Genomic DNA, 17,666 nt, shown 5'->3' on the forward strand with positions numbered 1-17,666 from the left:
CCGTTTAAAAATTCGACACTGTTTGAAAACCCATTTCCAGCAGGTAATTTATTTGCAAATTTTAAACTCCTTATTCCATAACTAGGGTATAATATAGCTATATACATTCGCATCGTGAACCCCACTATCGATTTTGCAATTTTCTCCAACCTTTTGGGTATAAGGGCCCGCTAATACCTGCCGTCGTAGAGAATGCTCAATCATCTCTTATTGAAGTTTAATAAACAATGAATGTACGCATCTATCGGGTCTTGAATAGGGGCTCCCGGCCCCCGTTGAGCGCGGTTACATTAATAAATAGTTGTTATCGTTCCTGAATATACTCGTATAACTAACCTCGTTTCGGAGTTACAGATAAGAGTCAAACGAAAAGTTTAATTTTAGCATTGATCTTAATTAATCCAGTTAGGAAGTTTCCGCCTTAAGCTCATGGGTTAATAGAAAATATTATTTAAGCTAGAAGTTCCCGGAGTTTGCTTTTGTTCGGGCAACTTTTAATGTCCCGGGAAATATTGCAAAATATGAATACTCTTTAATCTGTATTTATCGTCGCTTTTATCTAGGAACTGAAACCTTCCCCAAAGTTTTCGCAGCCTCGAGTTTCGGAAACTATTTCTCACTGATAAAAATAGTCATAAAACAAAAATAAATAAACGAACTTCCTCTTGCCGAACATTTATGTTTCGATCATCAATTCATTTGCTTTTTTACACAGGACCAACACAATTCCTGCAGGAAACACGTTCCATTGTTGTTCCTCCATTTTTGTCGTTGCAGCAGACAAAAGCACTTCTTAACTGGATGAAATATATTATCCGAGATAAGGGCCGGGGGGTTTTTCCGTCTTAGCCAGAAAGGAAATAAGATCAAACAAATGAGGGATGTTATCAGGGTGCCCAGTAAAGTAGGGGATATGCTACATAGGCAATTTGAGTCACCGTTTCGGCGGACATGGGCGCACATTTACTACTAGTTTTTGCAATTTTGAAAGTGCCTCGCAGCGGCCAGACACCTCAAATAACGTTTCGGGAACAATATTGAAAATTTCCAATAAAGTTTCTTTGGGTTCCTGCATTGTTACGCAACATTGTGGCTCGTTCCGAATGAAATTTCTTCCGACTTTTCAACATTATTCAGTTTCGAATTGAGATATCCCGAGTAGATCTACATGATGTTCCAAGATGAGAAACGGGGGAGGCTACAACTATAAAAGTAACATTTTATGAGCGGATTTTGAGTGATTAAAAACGAAATGAAATAATATTTTTCAGATTACAAAATAAACTCAAATATTAACTCAACCTATTCTGCTTCGGGTGTTAACTGCGGATTTTCGAATGAGACGCCCTGTTTTTGCTTTACATTTTGCGAGAGAAAATAATCTTCTGAATTTAATAATGTATAACAAGCTAATGTTAAAACAATCTTCAACTGAAAAAAAATGGAGATTTTCTAACAATATGAGTTATGTAGCAATCTCTATCGTCATGGGGCCATCTACATTACTCTGTGATTATCTGCATTTCATTCCATCTCATCCTATTTTATCATCTTGTACAAAGGCGCCTGGCACCATGGGCAAATAGCGCCCATGTACTGCCCAAGGGAAAGGAACAAGATAAAGCCGCCCTTAACTATTCCCACCACGCCACTCTTCTTCACAATTTTCTGTGAACAGCTATGGTGCAAGTGTGATTATTGTAAGTTAGATCTTCAGTGCAGTAATAATAGTTATTAGTGTTGTCATTGACGACCACTACCGAGTGTCAATTTCGGTAAATACGTTGTTAAATGCAGAAGAAAAATCGTATTTGTAATGTTCAAGTCAATGTGTCAGTATTGAAAACAACTAAAGTTTTTCAGTTTAGAATTGTTTTAACATTAACTTGTCATGCATCATCAGATTAAGAAAATCCTGTTCTATAGAGCTAATTTACAATGATCACGCTTGCAGCGTAACTGTTCACAGAAAATTATGAGAAAAAATGATGTGGTTCCCATAGTTAAGGGCGGCTTTATATTGTCCCTTCTCACTGGGCATCGTATGGGCGCCGCTTGTCTATGGCGCCAGCCGTCTTTGTCCAGGATAATACAATAGGATGAAATGGCATGAAATGCAGATGACCACAGAATAACGCAGATGGTCTCGTGACAATGCAGTTGGTTACATAACTCATAATGTCCAAATTTAGGATACAGATGGCCACATAATTTATATTGTTCAAATTTTTCAATTCATTTTCAGTTAAAAATTGTTTTAATATAAAATTGTCATACATCGCAAAAATTCAAAAAAATATTTTCAACCAAAAAATGTAAAAAACGGCGCTCTATTTGAAATTCTGAAGTTGACACCCGTAATAAAAGAAGTTGAGTTTTGAAAATCAACTTTGGCGTTACTTAGTGGCCCGAAGAATATCAATTCACATTGGTTTTCAGTTCATCAAGATTTCTTCATAAATAACCGAGTCGTGACATCGCCGGTTATTTTGAGGCACCCTGTGAAACGAAACCTTTCAAACTAGGCGAGGAATTAGTAGAATATCTTGGGCTCTCAGGCAATCAATGCTACAACTGCAAGGGCAGGTTTCCATTTTTAGTGGAACTCTAACTTACTAAATATTCGAGAAGATGAGAGAGAATAATTATATAATTTACCATTAATTAAAACGCATTTATTCCTGAAAAGCTCCTGTTGGTATAACTGACATTCTCTCAAAGATCTGGAAGACCAAATTAAAGGAATTTTCTTTAAATTAAGTCTGACCTTTCAGTCGAGACTCTGAGTAAATGAGAAAGAAACTCTAAGATTGGCCTGATTTTTGTATAAGTGAGATGGGAATTGTTTAATTTTTTATCGATAATTCGTAAGCATCTGCATGCTGCCGGATACATTCAAAAGCCGATTTCTTTTTTCTCACTTCTCTGGAGAAATCGGACTTTTTCATTGAAGGAACGTACACTGACGCTTCTAAAATTTTCTCTTTGAGTCATAAAAGAGCTCAATATGGAGGCGTCACATTCGCAAAAATCACCTCCCTTCGAGAGATGCATCCGAGACGTGTATTTGTTAACAAGTTGGATATTAAAGTCGGAGCTCGTCTTGCATTCTTCCTGTTCACACTTTTTCCAGGTTATTCTTTTCTTTCACTGCAGGTCTTAACTTTAATTAACTTTCTGGAAACTTCAAAACTTGAGCCCCCTGCTAACGTTGGTTATCCGTTCTTGCTCCATTAGCTGTTTGACGCCTCGAGACGAGACTCGTCCAGTGTTTAGACACTTAATTTCCTGTTATTCTTAGATGGTGTTTTATTCTTATAAATAAATACCTTTGGATTTTTGGCCTGAAAAATAGATTCTTTGCAGGAAATAACGTCTTCCCCTACACCCTTGTGTCGCATGCGGAGGAAATGAGGCTTTCTGCGCTGGAGGAAAATTCTGTATTCCGGGATATTTTCCCTTTTGTTCAACGAATTGTCAGTAATTTAATTTCTATGCTCTTTGAATTTCGGTTGTGTCATTCGAACATCAAGACCATTGAAGTGCTTTCCGTTGCAAATGAGGGAAGTTTGAATGTATCGAATGAACCTCAAGTTTTATTTGAAGTCCGACGTTATTTAGAGGCCTGGGAATCCCAGGCATGAAACTTAAATGTATTTTATTGCGGGCAGTCACGGAAATTTATCGCGCAATAAATAATACATAAAAGATATATCTTCAGGTATAATTTGAACAAACAATATCAAAACGTAAAATGCGGCCTTTTCCTCTTCCTTTTCGGCTTTTGGGGTTGCTTATTTATTTTTATTTCACCATCTAAGCCGGAGGTATAAAAAGTATCATTGTTTGTGAGCTTCTGAATATATGGAATTGCTCTATTTGGGGGCATTGTATATTCCTAGGACAAATGATGAGGAATTTATATGACAATTTTCAAATGATGCTGATCGGGGGGGTAAATCCGCAAGTACTTTCCCCATCAACTCCTCGCTGAGACATCGTGCAAAGGCGTCTCATTTCAGAATGTACAAGGAGCTGCAAGTGCCAAGGGAACCATTATAAATAAAAAACCGATAAAAGTCAAGTAGGGCCCATCGAGTATTTTCTTACCTTCGATGTACTATTTGCCTGTTTACTCAACTTGAAAATTTGGCATTCTCGATTCAATTAAAGGATTACTTGATGCAAGTAGAAATTCTATATGAAATGCGAACAAATCTACACGAAATATCTCAATACAAGAGAATGTATCATCCTGCGGATGCATGAGCCTCAGGATACTCGGTCTAAACGCGTGGTATGTCCCAGCATAAAATGAATGATTAAAGATATCCCTCATTTTTCTTAAAAACTTAATATTCCATAATATCTGCCGTGTTTCATGTTGTAGAGCAGAAAAGTCTCTTAACAGATATTTGCATACAAAAGGAGCAGAATTTCATTAGCCAGCCGTGGCATTGTCTTTGCTAGTATTCATGCCTGCGTTTCGTTCTGAAAAACAAAAGCTTTTCAAGCTTAAAGCTTTTTCGCGGCATTTTCTTCGAGGACTAATAGTATCGTTAAAATTATAAATTTCGGTAAACACACATATTTTCTCCTAATTTTCCTAGAGCATCCATCTGCAAATTCCCAGGGAAAAACCCTTGAGGGTGTCGAATGGGACTAGAGGCTTTCACGGATTATCACTTTAGATTCGTGTCACGTATCTCCGTCAAGGAATTCTATGATGCCGTAATATGAACAACTAAAGCATCGGCTCCGGTAACTTTAACCGAGGGTGCCATTTTATACAACTCCAGTAAAAGAGGGCCGAAAAGATCTTATTTACTTAATTTACTTATATGGATATACAAGCCCCATCGGGTAGAAAGAGAGCGGGGGAGTTTTATTTGCCCGACTGATTTCCATAAAAGTTCTCCCCATTTCCAATTTTTATTTTTACGTAAGTTTTCGTATAAAGGGGTATCAAGTTTACGGTCCAGAGAGCAACTTTTCAATGCATTTTCGATAAATCCATACGAATATGCATGTTGTTGTCTGCATGCGATAAGATGGGGGCACAAATGCTTTGTCGACACGTTGATGGGCCGGTAAAAAAACTCGTTTGAACTCAATATTTATAAGGCATCATGAAATACCTACGTGCAGCTACGTGCCTGGAATCCAGGAAACCATTAAGCCCTCTTGTTAGTTGCGATCCGGCGGGGCAACTAAAGGCTTTCGGGGCAATCATGTGGAATTATGATGTAGAGGAATTCCTGTAAAGGTCAGTTGAATGGGCGATGGATTAACGTAGAAGTTTCTGGTGGAGTTAATTGATCTATGACAAAAGTTAAACTCGGAAATATTTCATAACTTCCGTTAATTCCAGTAGATTCAAGTTTGAACCACGGAACAGATTTTCGAAGGAAAATTATCCAAAAATTCGAGTTCGAGGCCTAGCGGTTCCATCCGCAAAACACAATCAATTACGAACGTTTCCAAGAGTTTTATGAGTGCTCGAGTATGTTTGATTGGTGCATATAGACTCGTTCCATTCCTCGCACCCTTGCAATTGAGCATTCCCTCAATTTGCGCTCAAATTTTGTTTGTGAAAGTAATTAGGGAAAGAAAGTTTGTTTGCTGCAAGCTCTGCTCTGCTTCCCGCCTTTATCAATCCTGCAACGAGTCAGTGCTCCGAGGTGAACAATCAGTCCCAGTTAATTAGGTATCAGTACGCTGCTGCTTATATAGAGTGTCCCACGAACAATGGCGATGCAAATAAAAGAAATTGCCAACGTTTTCAGGGAGCTACGAAGCGAATATGGAAAGAGAAACCTGGATGAAGGACACCTCTGGAGACAAGCTTTGAAGAAACCCTTCTCGACATCGAATGGAGGGACCCGCTTTTCATTGGCAACAGGGATGTTGTTTAAACTTTACGATTTGGCTTTCACTACAGATTATGCGGGGGCAAATTCCAACTCAAAAATACTTCATAACGTCCAGCATTCATTTCAATAATTCCAATCGATCTGTAGCCACTCCAAAGAGATAATAAAACGTTTAAAGTTCCTGGAAGTTTTTAGCTTCTTGGGAGCCCATAAAACAACAGCTATAGCCGAAACTTCAGCCAACTGAATAGGGCAGATACGACGAAACACGAATCTAGTTAAAAGTTTTTCTGTAGTTTCTGAGAAATATTTAGTATAGCAGTGTTAGTTTCGGGTAATTCGCTTCAATTCAGCACTGCTTGAAATGAATAGGAATTTCGAGGTTTGCAGGTGCAATCTGCAAGAATTTTTTCGTGTAAATCCGAAATTACCCCATGTAAATGCTTTCGTCCTGTCCAGATCAGCTTTGTTCTGTCTCAAATTAAACTTACGACTGGAGGAATGGAACGGCCACAGTAGGAGCAATGAAACATTGATCCCACAGGACCAGTGTACAATTCTTCTCGAATAGTAAAACAAAGCAAAATAGAAAATAACACCCTCATTAAATGCGTCTATATTTGGGCGATTGTCCTTTATACCGTTGTTGGGGCTGTATTACCTTAATGAGAATCTATAGAAAACAGGGCTTGATTTATAGCTGACCGGTTCAAACAAAGAGGGCTATAGGCTCTGTCTGGGTCCTATTGTTTCAGCAATTTTTAGCCTAGTTTAGTGAGCTGAAATTTACTAGAAAGCGGCTTCAATTTGTACTTGAAATAGCGGAATTTATAAAATTGGCCCCAATTAGTTTAGTACAGCCCACATCAAGCGAAACGGCGCTTAGTTGTAGAAACCGCTGTGGTTCGCAATTCCACCGAAACTTTTACGTCGGTAATGAAACTCAGCTTTGGAACTGCCGTTCCAGGCCATTATGGGCTACCCCTGCTCTTTATGATCCCTGATTTAAGCTTAATAAAACAAATATAAATTCACTTGCCTCTTCGTGCGCAAAGCAGTTCTTATGCAAACTACTCCATGATTAAACGCACCTATGCCAATAGTGGGCGTAAGCTGAGAGTGGACATTGGCTTCCATAGAATTTGCTTTAATGTGTTTGCGATAGCATCCCATTAAAACCTGAAGCTTTAGAGAGCCTATGTCGGACCATTTTTACTCGGATATGAAGTTTATAACTGAATCCAAACAGAAAGGGGGGGATGAAAACTTAAGCCACTGGAAAATTGATTCCGCAGGAAGTTTGTCGTAAACATCAGTTCTCACTTCTTTTTAGAAAGTCAACATAACTCATCTCTCTAGGTAAGCTAATTGCCAATTAGAGACATCGTTTGGAGTTATCGTCAATTATTGACATGGGGCCGAAATCAGAATGTGCAATGCCATAGAGGGCATATTGGAAATGTTGCCTGGAAATTCATGGACCGTGTCTGATCATCTATATGTAAATAGGTGGCGACATTTCCTAGTAATAATCCGGAGGATTGTTTGCGCGCTAGGTATGAGACAAAAAAGGGTGCATATTGGACAGATTTCAAAAATCAACTTTGGTTTTGGACAATTTTCCATTTGTGATTGTAGAATTCTTATTTAATTTACATGTGGACAAAATTACAAGCCCAAATACACCGCCCTCTCCACTATTTGCAGCTCATTGCAACCCGGGTCTAATTAATATTATTATTTATCGCATTAATTAATGCATTGGGCGAAACAATATTAATAATGAACTGAATTTGTAATTATTACAAGTGTGACTAATGAAGTTTAATTTTGGCGTGCCCGATTCGATATGTGGCCTGTGAAACTTCGAGCACGAGTGCGGACTTGGTGGCAGCTTCAAAACGGAAAAATTCCCCAGTTTTGGCGATGGTTGATTCACCTTCGAATTTTGTCCGAGACCTCTAAAATTCTATTTACGCGACGCCGCAACCTTTCTTTGCCTTTCTGGGATGCAGGACCTCTTTGATATCTATTTCCCTCATTTTAAAAGCCTTCCAGGAGGTTATTAAAAATGCAAATGCAATCCATATAAGTGGATTAGAACGAATAAGACCACCTTAAGAGTTAACATTTTTCCTGGAAATTTCCAAGGAAGGACGGCGGCAATTCACCACGAGAAAAGTTCGAATTAATCGTTTCGATGAGTCCGAAAGGACTGTACAAACCGAGTCAAAATATCTGTTTTAGTTTTTGAAAAACTTGGCAAACTGAATGCCCCTTTACATTTGCCGTTTACGTAAAAGTGAACGGAACGAATATGAGGTGATGAAATTACTAAATGGAAATTTGTAAGCAGATTTACTTTGCAGCCATTCCAATGGTTGGAGCTGATTATTGCAGGCAGATAGAGAAACAAATTGAGCATGAATGGTATCAAAATGGGGCCAGATAATTGAAGAAATGCGGCAAAAAATTAGACTCACTGCTGAAATGCGAGTTGCAGTCGACGTGTGCAGTAAAAACATCAGCGTCTGTAAGCTAACTCAGCGCATTTAACCGAAACGACGGTTAAGAAAATCGTGGAACTCTCAGTTAACTCTCGTCCAAATACCTTTCTAAAACTGAAAAATTTCTAAGACCCGTTAAAACACAGGAGCTCCTGGTTTGAATCATCGATTTTACTAATGCCCTACACCGCAGCGCCTCCTTATTAGGCCAATTAAACACTTTTTGCTGCAAACTCTTAAAGACCGGAGCGATTGCAAGTACAATGCCCTAAATCGTCTTTTTTGGTTGGCCTTTTATCTTCTTGCCATTTGGAGCTAAGTTGCGACATCTCCATTATGTGTACTATGACTATTTTATGTGCGAGTGCGACGATTACAACAAAAAGCGATCTCGAAAAAGAGAAAAACAAATAATTTTAAATTTCCCAGCACTAAAATTACAGCTCGGAACGGCACTACTGTAATTTTGTCTTCGCCTTGTCTTTTAGTTCTGCTTCATTTGCTCCGAAGGTTTTTATTTTACTTTCTTCGCCATCAGGAATTTCAATTGAAAGTTTCAATTTTTATTTGGATTCGACTTTACGGCCCTGATTAAGCTCGGAGGCGAAAGCGCACCCACAAATATCGTCTCTCTCATAGTTTCTGTTTTCTTTCGCCCTCTCCTGTCGATACTGGATATACATAAATCTCCCCTTTCGGGGTTTCCATTAGACCTAATAAAACCCAGAACAGCAATAGACGCAAAAGGCCGAGAAATCCGATTCGGCTGCAACTTTTCAGCCTTCGCATTATGTCAATGTAAATTATTTAAGGCTGTGATTGGAAATTAAGAGATGCATTTCCGGGCTTAAGTATAATGTGTGCAAAGGGATTTGCCGGCATCAGAACCAATTTCTAAACTCTCTGGGAAAGCCATAACTTTCCCGAAACTGCATGTTACAAGCGAGGCAACTAGGGAATAATATTTGCGATATTTTTGCCTGGAAATAATATCAGCTTTAAATTACACATAACGTTTCCGTATCCGTTTCTGGGAACTCACTTTATATCTCCCCTTATAAATCAGATAAATGGTCTAAAGCTACAACTACGGCAATGTGACATAATGGTATTCAATTTTCCTTCCGTGCCACGTTATGGTTATGTCTATCTCGCTTTCTCTCGGCGGATTACCCCTTCTCCGTCTTAGTTGACAAAAGAATCACTTCCCAAGGCCGGATTTACATAAATGGAAACTCTTAAAACGGGTACCCGTCGTCGGGGTTGTTTTAGATAATATTATTTCTGTGAATTAAGTGTTGTTTCGTCCCTTGTCGGTTTGCTCCTACCTGTATAATACATCTGGTAAGCCCCGAAATGAGCCTTTCCAGCGTCTAATGGGATTACATCCACTTCCCCGATTTGTTGTGCTGCCATATAACCACCTCCAATTCGTTCCGGCTTGTTATGGACGGAAAGATAACATTTAATTTGATATACCATGCAGCCATCCACGAACTTTCCCGAAAGAAAGCCTAGAAGAACGCAAGTTTCAGGAAACTGTCTGCAATTGAAACTTCGCAGTTTTCTTTTAGGGCTCACTGTTCTTTCGTCGCCGAATTGATGGAGTATAGTTCATGACTTTTGATTAGTGAAGCTGATAATTCCACAACAATGGATCTGAATTAACTAGAAACTAATTGCAGTTGCTGTTTGGATAAGTAGACAAATAAGTACATAATATGCGAGCCAGATTGTATTTGCTCACTGCACTCAAACGTCCAAACAAGAATTTCAAATGTCAGCCAGTGGTTAATTAATCCTGTTTAAGTCGAACCGGAATTTGCCATTCAAATATGTATAGAAGGCTCAACTTATGGTATTTGAATGAGAGCTTAGTGTTTAAAGCTCATTTCGGGTTATTTCTGGTACAATATTTTAACCGGTGGCAGTCGGATGATCTACATCAGAGGATAAACATCGCTTAAATACGGGGTGTTGAGGAAATAACTTTCGTAAATTTGACTAGTGACCAAGAACATCATTTTGGGCAGAAATAGAGATCATAAGTACAACCATTTCCCCGGAGAACCCAAGAGAATTGGCAACGTCGCGCCGTGTTTATTTCATTTCGATACCTCTCTAAATAGCGCATCAACTGCAGTGGCGGCAAAAAGTATTTGCGCACCGAGATTTTCTAGATTCCTAAATTCATCATTTTAAATTCAAAAAAATACTTTAAATATAAAGAGTTTATTAAATAATTATATTGTCTCTGTTCAAAGAAAATTTCTACAAATTGAATATTAGTGGGAAAAAAGGGAAATTACGGAAACCGTTTGGAACAAAGTATTTGCATATTGCAACTAGCTTGAATTTTTAAGGCTTACAAGGCTTTAATATTTAGTAAAAAGTCCATTTGCATCAATAATCGCTTGTAGACGTGTTGGCATAGAATGAACCAAAATTTGTATATAATTGCGATCAATTTTTTCCCATTCTTGAGTCAGGAAGCGTTTAAGTTGATCGCGTGCCGAGATCGTATGTTTCCTCACCGTTTGATCCAGATGGTGCCATAAGTTTTCGATTATATTAATGTTAGAAGATCGTGGTGGTGTATGCGATTTTCTGCCAACATCACATATTAGCCACTTCTTGGTTTTTCGGGCAGTATGCCTCAGATAATTGTCCTGCTGATATACATAGTCATTTTCGGTACCCATTTAGATAGTGCTATACCTTAAATTGCTTCAGAGTTTGTTGATGTAACTTATCGCATTTAAATTCCCTTCTGTTCGAACAGGCACGCTCACCTCATGGTAAGCTACACACCATATCGCGTCCACCACCATGTTTGACTAAAACTCGTTCATTTTGTTTCTTTTATTCTTCCTTATGTCTTTTCCAGATTGTTTTGCTGCGATCTGAACCAAACAAAGTGAACGTGCTCTCGTCTGAAGGTGACATTTTCCCAAAAAGTTATCGGCTTGCTGACATATTTCTTTGCACAGGCTAGATGCTTCTTACAGTTTGCTTCATTGATGAATTATTCTCTTCGAGGACCTCCACCATTCCGAATTCAAAGAATTTCTGATGATTCTTCCATTAACCTGGACTCCAGAAATAGTTTGGACCATATTTGCCAAAGTTGATGCACTTACGGTAGGATTTTTGAGGACTTCGTTTTGATTTTCTTTAGTGTTCTCGAGTTAAGCTTTTGTAGACGTCCTTTGCGAATCTTATTTTCAGTCGTACCTCGCTCCTCCCTCCTTTTGATAACGTATCGGATAATGGAAAAGTTTGACTCAAGGTAATCAGCAATTTTCCGATAAGACTTTCCCTGATTTCTAAGTAAAATGACGTTTGCTCCAGTACCAGCACTTAATTCCCTTGTTTCCGCCATGTTTGGGAACCGAATTGTTTTTAAAACTAACTCTAAGTTATTTGAAACATTGAGACACACATTAGCGACATGTGATGGAAAAAAAGAAATTCCCAATACACCAATAAATAAATAAATAAATAAATCGAGCAAGTTCACGTGCAAATATTTTATTCCTAGCGGTTTTCATAATTTCCTTTTTTTCCTACTAATATTCAATTTGTAGAAACTTTCTTTTGACATAAACAATACAATTATTTAGTATACTCTTTATACTTAAAGCGTTTTTTAGTTTAAAACAATATTTTAGAAATCGAGAGGATTGTGGTCTGCAAATACTTTTTACCTCCATTGCAGGAATGCATTTTTTCACAGTTTTTTTAGACTCGATAAGTTTTACGGTTTAAATTTAACGATCATGTGATCCTTATTTTATTATTTTGAAAAGTCGCTCACCTTTAAATTGTTTTTGCCATCTCTAATTGATATAACATCTCAAGTTGCACATTTTACACCACTCACGTCACAATAATCAAAAATGTTTCGAAATGTTCACCATTTGAGTCCACGCATGCACGACGACGTTTAAACCGATTTTTCCGAACACAATGAAAAATTCAGTTTTTCAAGCTGGAAGTTTTCTTTCTGGATAACGAATTTTGTAACGCCTCTCCATAAATGAAAAGCATTTGATTATACTCGCGCAAAGAATACATTTTCACGTAGGTACCGCTCTTAAGTCCGTGTAAATTCACGTACTAACAAAAGGTCAGGTTTTGTCATCTATCGGGTATTAAGGAATTGCAAAAAAAAAACCATAAAAATAAACACCGTTTCCTCAGTCCCGTCAGTGCGGCGTTGCCGCTTCAGTTTACCTTTACTGCCGAACTTGTATTTTTAGTTATTAATTAAGTTTTGAATTGCTTTTAGCAATGTTATTGCTGGGTCATTTTAACTTTTTTAGTTGCACTTCAAAGAATCAACATCTGCAAACTACGCTTTTCATCGTTTTATTAAAATTTCAAGCTTAACGTAGCTTTTTGGCTACCAATTTTCACATTTTTTTTTAACTATTAGTTTTTCGACCCTTGTTGCAAGGAACTTTTTCATTCAAAATGATGTTCCCCAATCTATGGTATTTGATAGGGAGTTTGGCGTTTAAAACTCATTTCGGATTCTTCCTTGTAGAATATATTAACTAGGGGCACTCAAAATACCTAGATCAGAGGATAAACATGGCTGAAATGTTGCAGATAAATCGAGCAAAAACATAATACTATTGGAGAATCCAAAATCAAGAGTTTGACACCGAAAGTGATCATTATGTGGCCTACGAGGTCTCCAAGTTTAGCAAAATGTTTCACATATTGGAAAATTCTTCTTCACAATTTCATCGAGAAAATTAGTCTTAAACTGGATCAATATTTCGAGAATTAAAAGAAGTAGGACACGGTGATAGACCTCATTGAAAGACTTAACTCGGTTTGTATCCTAAATACAACAGCTCTTCAAATTTTCACAGTCATTGTCTTCCTACCATTCTTCATGTTAAAACTTTAAATTGTAGGTGAACCTTGCAGATTTTCAACTGCAAGTACAAACATTTTCCAAGCGTTGGCAGCTCTTCACAATTTACCTATTCGATCGATTTCGGAGGTCTCTGAAGGCCCCGGAAATGTCTCGATGCTCTGAGCTTCGTGACGATTAATCGATAATTTGCGACCTGTAGAATTCCAGGACCGAAACGAGATTTACAAGCTTCGAATTTCCCCCGCACCATTGCCCCGGAAATGCGAGAATCAAGTATTTTCAAAAATTTGGCAGCAAATTGGATAAGCTATTTATGACCACATTAGCGTCTATTGGGGTCACTCCACATATCAATAATTTACAGGCATGTTAATTACGTATTATGACAATTTTATTGATTGGTATGTTGTGATTATAGACGTACTGCACCAGAGCTGGATAAAAATAGTCCAAATCCCGATTTTATATTTTAGTATTCCAAATCCATACCTCTATTTTTCCCACCTCAAGGATGGAATCAGAAATATCGTCCGCTTTACTTGTTAAGGCGCATTTTACGTAGTGCATGGGAAAAACCAATTTGGCAGAATAAACTCACGTAAAAAGAATTGCTTTTTTACCTTTGAAAATTGACAACGTTAGATTTTAAGAGAATGAGACTTCAAATTAATGAAAATCCATACTCAATTTAATTTAAGTGAAAGCAAAAGCTCGAGGAGGGGATGATTTCATATTTTCTTAAGACGTTTTCGATTTTCTCGTACTTATTGGGAACCGTGATATAATTTCAGTTTTCGAGCCTGAGAAATCGGCAGCCTGCGCTACAGGGTTTTAACTAAATTAAACGTACATACAAACAAATCTGTAGTGTAGTTCAAGTTGGAGTAGAAAGGCAGGCAGGCAACTGAATTTTCTCGTATTCAGAATATGGAAATTTGAATTGTCTAAACGTCGCAATCGACAACATGTGCTATTGAGATTTAAGTAAATTTCATCTTTAGGATAACGTCACAATAGAGAAAGATCTATATTCAGGTCGACCCATGCGAGAGTAGGAGCTTTAATCTCGAGATCACTTGAGTTTCCCGACCTTGGAAACTTCCACCGGACACTACTGACTTTCAAGCAAATTAATTCGTGAAGTTGACGTTACAGAGGAGCTTTCGATAGTTGTTCAATCAAAAAGGGATTTTGGCCCGACCTTCAAGTAAACTACAAAATTTCCTTGCAATCCATCAAGACATAATGAAGAGGATTCACCCTGTAGTGACCCGAAAGAACATGTTTCAGGCGGGAATCTTCCCATTTTGAGGATGGCGATGACAAGGGTCATGAAAAACGGAGAGAAAACCTTTCCAGAGGGCCGTGCTAGGGAACTAATTACCGGAGTGATTTAAAGGAATAACACCCGCAAAAAGATGATATTCTAAAGCCTGGAATACAAGCATTTAATTCCTGGAAAAGGTGCGTTGTGGTGTTGACGAGTGAGTGTAATTCCATCTGGAATTAAAACGAGCTTAGGCTGTCAAAAACTGGGTTCGCAATTAAGTTGGCATCAAGGTTTCCGTAATCCCTCAGGAATATTATTTTCCTTGTCCCTTGGGTCGGACCATTAAACCGAGACAAAAGAAAGCGCTCTTGAATTATTTCTTTCGTGTTAATTGAAACCGCTATCTTATCATCACGCTAAAATTGCCGCCTTGAAATTAATTGTGTGAATCTTTGCCGATATACAGAAATATCGCTTTTCTTCCGTCTCTCCTAACAAGCTACATAAGGACATTAAGAACTTTGCAGCAAAATGGCGAAGAAACCAATTTTATACGCGTTAAAATGCAAATGAAAATATTCAGTCGAGAATTCCTTTTAAAAGATTTTCGCTTTGAAGCAGAAAACTTACTATCATGGAATGGATATCCCATTAGGAAGTTATTAGAGGACAACTCAGTGCAGATTTGCATGTCTAAAACGAGAAAACGCTTCATAAACAGCGCACTAAAACACCTTCTCCAGACTGCACCAAATTCTGGAAGATCGCTGAAACAAAAGAGTGGACGAAAGCCTGCTTGAACATGAAATCAAATCAGCGCTACATAAAAGGAAATCGCTAAGTAAGCACTTCCTTTAAAATGAGCTGTTAAAATGCAAACGGAAAAACTCTACTTTCCAATTGAAGTTTTTCTTCGGGGGATTGCCTTTGTAGTGAATAACGAAGGCCCATAAAAGCGAAGCGGATCTAGGATGTTTGTCATTGACAGGTTTATTTGTCAGAAGTTTTGTTTGTTGTTATTTTCATTGCTATTGTTGCTGTTGTAAGGTAATCGAAACAGCCCTTGAATGCGATTAAAACCGTAATATACCAGAAATGTTGGCTCGTGATGGCAAATGACACGTCTCCTGATTATGAGAAGTTTGATGTTATCCAGGCCCCCTACGCTTCCCAACTGTCTTTATCATGCACGTTTTTAAGTTGCCATTTCGAATTTCATTTGAATCGAATTGAGGCATTCTTCGGTTGAACAGAGGAAATACGAATTTTCGAAATTAACCGAGAAATTTTCGAGATAAATGATGAAAACAGGAATTTCAGATCAGACCGAGAACTCCGGAACGTTCGGGATTTTGGGTTAAACCGGGGAAAGAGAAATCTTTGAACTAAACCGCGCACGGCCGATTTTCTATATTAAATTGAAGAAGTTCGAAGTTTAATGTGCACCTCAGAAAATTCGAATTTTCGGATTATATCGAGGAATAGAGGTTTCCGGTTGATCCGCGCAAAACCAAATTTTCCGGGGAGGAACGAACGATAAAAAATGGAAATATTCCAAATTCAAGAGCCCACTGGCGATGGAGGCGCTTTTGCAACCAATCCTGTAGGCACATTCCTTTCGAGATCATTTCCACGGCAATCAAATCTTCTATAGTTCTCATCTGAAAACTCAACACTTAAAACAAATAATTTAATTTCCATCCCATCCAGCCTAACCCCAACTTATTTCGTCGCCAGCTTGAGAAAATGGCACAATTTCCATATTTTATTCTCCCGAGCAGGTCGAATGAAGATCTCATGAAACGATGAAACTCATTCGGTGTTTGGGCTGACTTAAACAGGAAATTACAGGTATAAATCTTGAACGTAAACGGGAAAGTTTAACCCATTAAGTGTCAAGAGCACTTACAGGGAATATTTAATTTTCTGAGTAATTAAACCTATTACGGCTTTTTCCGACGAGGATAAAAAAAGTGGGTCCACTGTGTGCCCTCTGCTTTCGCTAATTTCACTCGGGAGCTAACACCTTATACGCAAGGGAAAGGGAAAGCTTAATTTGGGTGTCAGTGTTAACGAGAAAAACAACGAGATTAATCTGGTCTTCTCACCAATCTCAAGGGGGATTTCCGATAGCTTAGCACCAGCCCCTGAGAAAGAACGCCGCGAAAGAGGACCGTTTCACTTTGGATGTTTTGGGGCAAAAAAATGGCATAGTCGCGAACAAAAGGTCACATAAAAACGACATGAAAAATGGTTGCGGCTTCTTTAAGTGACTTTAAATGTAAAAAATACCTTGGCATAAATTTACAGCCATCTCTCAAGAAGAGGGCCCCACGAAAAAACCTGCGATTTATATAACGCACTTTCATAAATAGAGCTGTTCCTGGGATAGGGAAAAGACGGTAGTTTTTTGCTTGTAGGGGCAAACAAAAGTTCCTTGGCAATAATTCAGCTCAGACGTAACCGCGTCCAAAGCCATTTCATATTTTCCGATCTCATCGAATCCATATTAGCTCCACAATGGCACCATTATCCCAATAATATCCCGAAAACAAGGCCGAATTTAGAAGTGAAAAATGTAGATAAGGAAGGCGTGATTTATGAGAGCCGGTGTCATTATTCATGCGAGTTTTGCCTTCGGTTAAACCGGAACAAGAATGATAGTCCCTGGAAATTATTAATAACGATTTTATTTCGGCAATTTGTCTTTTAAGGCCGGTAAATGATCTTCTTTAATTCGATTTCGCGTTCAGAATTAACCATTAATCGTCAAGTTAAAAAGTATTTTTGTTCTAGATTCAAACGGAGCCTCAAAGGGACTTTTCATCAGAGATTTTCATGGGTAAGTTACCAATTCAGCCATTAGATTATAACGCGAAATTAAAGCCTATTTCGGGGTCATAATTCACACTCCATGGACCGAGAGTAATTCCTCCGACAAAGGTGGATTACATTTGCATGGCCATAATTTCATTGGCCTGAAACGACTTCCGTATAATGTGAAATATTAAAAATTTAAATTATGGAAGTTTAGAGGCTCTTGGCGACCTACTCTCCGCTCCGAACGTTGAAAAACGTTAACGTTTTTCGGATGAAATGCGTTCCCGTTCGGGAATAAAAATATT

General features: G+C 38.2%; 1 protein-coding gene and 1 long non-coding RNA gene across 4 annotated transcripts in view; one reads left to right on the top strand and one right to left on the bottom strand.

Moving 5' to 3' along the window:
- Positions 1-12,479, bottom strand: part of LOC136343699 (uncharacterized) — a 99,847-nt gene extending 87,368 nt beyond the window's left edge. For both annotated transcript variants that reach the window (XR_010732834.1, XR_010732833.1), the window contains exon 1: positions 12,198-12,479. This is a non-coding gene — a long non-coding RNA (uncharacterized lncRNA). The remainder of the gene's footprint in view (positions 1-12,197) is intronic.
- Positions 1-17,666, top strand: part of LOC136343692 (leucine-rich repeat-containing protein 24-like) — a 101,429-nt gene that overhangs the window by 36,653 nt on the left and 47,110 nt on the right. For both annotated transcript variants that reach the window (XM_066290581.1, XM_066290582.1), the window contains one exon: positions 17,338-17,383. The gene's annotated coding sequence lies outside the window, so the exon portion shown is untranslated. The remainder of the gene's footprint in view (positions 1-17,337; positions 17,384-17,666) is intronic.

This window comes from Euwallacea fornicatus, chromosome 15, assembly GCF_040115645.1.
Source record: "Euwallacea fornicatus isolate EFF26 chromosome 15, ASM4011564v1, whole genome shotgun sequence".
Lineage (NCBI taxonomy): Eukaryota > Metazoa > Arthropoda > Insecta > Coleoptera > Curculionidae > Euwallacea > Euwallacea fornicatus.